This window comes from Leptinotarsa decemlineata, unplaced genomic scaffold, assembly GCF_025532065.1.
Source record: "Leptinotarsa decemlineata unplaced genomic scaffold, Ldec_3_MD MMD2_tig00026399, whole genome shotgun sequence".
Classification (NCBI taxonomy): Eukaryota; Metazoa; Arthropoda; class Insecta; order Coleoptera; family Chrysomelidae; genus Leptinotarsa; species Leptinotarsa decemlineata.
Genome location: NW_027412717.1, coordinates 30001 through 33391, shown reverse-complemented (window position 1 = coordinate 33391; position 3391 = coordinate 30001). Strand labels below are relative to the sequence as shown.

At 37.9% G+C, this 3391-nt stretch overlaps 1 pseudogene; it reads left to right on the top strand.

The window, feature by feature from the left end:
• The first annotated feature begins 3013 nt into the window (after positions 1-3013).
• The window catches only part of LOC141486933 (histone H3-like), a 410-nt pseudogene continuing 32 nt past the window's right edge, over positions 3014-3391 (top strand).

Genomic DNA, 3391 nt, shown 5'->3' with positions numbered 1-3391 from the left:
AACGAACGTTAACTTTTTAGGTTGATAGGTAGGTAAGCACCATCTAAATATAGGTGGCAAAATTATTTATATCATCGCGCGTTTCACGAAAGGAGGTAACAATGTACTGATAACAAGGCAACCCAACCGAGTGAGACCTAAGCGCCCTAGCAAAAATAAAATTATCATTCAGCGTCGAACGAAATTGTAAGAATTCTTTCATAAATATTTTGGTGGTTTCTGAAAAGAACCGTTTTTTTTTTAAGAATGTATATCGTAGACCGGAATAAGTAAATTATTTCGAACCTGGTAATTTCGTAACTGCTTGGTGCCTTCGCTGACGGCGTGCTTCGCCAATTCACCAGGAAGTACAGGACGTACTGCAGTCTGAATTTCTCTGCTCGTAATAGTCGATCGCTTGTTATAAAGCAAGACGGGAGGCTTCCGCTGCGATACGCTCAATATATCATTTACGAAACTGTTCATGATGCTCATCCTTTACTACTGGATATTCCGGTATCGGGATGGACTTGTTTCAATACTTTGTAGATATAAAATGCGTAACTTTCCTTCCTCCTCCTCTTCTTTTTCTTATCGGTCTTCGATATATTCTTTTGGGCCTTTCCGGCCTTCTTCGCAGCCTTTCCACTAGCTTGGGTGGCATTCTGAAAATTTAATTTCGTCAATATCAAACAAACAAGTACTATCGTGCAGTTTGCTTTCGACTCAATGTAAAAGACGCCACTCTGTCGTCACTATTTCAGATAGTAACTGGAACTCTAGTAGGCTCCGCCCACCGGAAAGTTGAGCGTTCGAGAACGCCCATTGGTCGGTAGGACGGTATTAATACAGGTCGATTCTATATAGAAATCATTGTATAGAAAGCTACTGTTAGAGCAACATCGAATAATTCTCAGTGAATTCTTTAAATTTATCCGATATATAATACTAATCTACGATTCGACATGTCTGGACGTGGAAAAGGAGGTAAAGTTAAGGGAAAGGCAAAGTCCCGTTCCAGTCGGGCTGGACTCCAATTCCCAGTAGGACGTATTCATCGACTCCTTCGTAAGGGAAATTATGCCGAACGAGTTGGTGCCGGCGCCCCGTTTACTTAGCCGCAGTAATGGAATATTTGGCAGCTGAAGTCTTGGAATTGGCCGGTAATGCGGCTCGCGATAACAAAAAAACCCGTATCATTCCTAGACATTTACAGCTGGCCATTCGAAACGACGAAGAACTCAATAAATTGTTATCAGAGTAACCATTGCTCAAGGTGGTGTTTTGCCCAATATTCAGGCGGTTTTGTTACCGAAAAAAACCGAAAAGAAGGCATAAGTACACATTTCCTGAGAGAGGAAAGCGACAAATAAAATATCGGCCCTTATCAGGGCCACAACGATTTTCTCTAATGAATTCGACAATTGCATATATTTTTTTTTTTTTCTTGTCATCGCTTTTCGATACAATTGTTGACGCAGCACGATATGCGATTGTTTCTTTCTTGCTTGCGCATATTTACGTATACATGTATACATGATTAATAATATTATTATTGTTCAACTTCTTATTTTCGTGCCGAAACAAGTGATTTCTATTTGCTGAAATCAAATATCAGAATGTCTGTACGTTTATTCGTGATGAAAATAAAATGTATGCAGTAATATCAGATTTAGGTATACAAATGAATAAACATAACAATATCCATAGAAATATTATACATTCTTGTTCGTGGAATTACAATATAGACAATCATGAGTAAATTGGAATGAATAAATGAAAAAAAAAAAAATATACCTAATTAAATTATATAGCATAGATGAATGCATACATACATTTCAATATCTGCAGAAATGAATGACGAGTATATAAAAATAGGTTGTTATTATTATTCATAGTAATTTGTGAAATGGGATAGATGAATATTATAAGCATAAAACAATAATATTTGGACAGTGTTTCATTAACCTTCGATCAGTTTATGAATATTCATTTTTTCAATTTTTTCTTTACGTACAAATGGTATCGCGTTTTAAAGCGGCGTTTCAGAAAAGTTTCATATGTAATTTCTATTGGTGAATAATTGAATAGTTTGGGAGCTACCTAGCTAGCTAGCTAGATACCAGTAGCTTCCCTGTCCTATAGATTTAGAAACCGAGTGGTATATAATCTAATTGTACAGATCGTTCTTCTCTTTTCTTCTTCGTATACAGATGTAGTAAGGTTGAAATTAATAATTTCGTTAAGTATACAGGATAAAATGAAGCAATTATTCAGGTAATCAAAAGAATGACAGATAATGCTTAAAATTAGATGGGTATATCGTTCGAATTTAATTTGGTAATTCGTTAATTATTACTCACACCAAAGTAAAGTATATAAATCGAATTCGTTTTGAAAACAAATTGTGGTTCTGAAAAGAACCGTTTTTTTTTAAATTTCTCGTCGGAATATGAATCTAACCGCCGAAACCATATAATGTACGCCCTTGACGTTTGAGAGCGTATACTACGTCCATGGCCGTGACGGTTTTTCTTTTGGCGTGTTCTGTATATGTTACCGCATCTCTGATAACATTTTCGAGAAATACTTTGAGTACTCCACGAGTTTCTTCGTATATCAATCCGGATATACGTTTTACACCTCCACGACGAGCTAATCTTCTGATGGCAGGCTTCGTAATTCCTTGAATATTATCTCGCAACACTTTGCGATGTCTTTTTGCTCCGCCTTTTCCTAATCCCTTTCCTCCTTTTCCTCTACCAGTCATTTTGTGTAATACAAACGGAAGATTATAGAGAAAAAAAGTACGAGCGAAATACGTTATTACTACTTCGAATGCTCGAGAACAACTGAAGGCCGTCGGCGCTGGAAAGCTGGTTTTGTCTTGTTTTTGGGGGGACACGCCCACTTTCTTCGATTCAACCAATGGTAGAAGTTCCCTATCCTTATACCTGAATAAAACTGTTAACGACCGATCGTGAAGGCTCACTAATCAGTATTTGTCGTTCGACTGAGGAACTATTCGTATACGATGGCTCGTACAAAGCAAACAGCTCGCAAATCTACCGGAGGTAAAGCCCCTAGAAAACAGTTGGCTACTAAAGCCGCCCGAAAAAGCGCACCCGCTACTGGAGGAGTTAAGAAACCTCACAGATACAGACCCGGTACTGTCGCTCTTCGAGAGATTCGTCGTTACCAAAAAAGTACGGAATTATTAATCCGAAAACTACCATTCCAGAGATTAGTAAGAGAAATCGCCCAAGATTTTAAACTGATTTGCGATTCCAAAGTTCAGCCGTTATGGCTCTACAAGAGGCTAGCGAAGCATATCTGGTGGGCCTTTTCGAAGATACCAACTTGTGCGCTATACACGCTAAGCGTGTTACTATTATGCCAAAGGATATTCAAT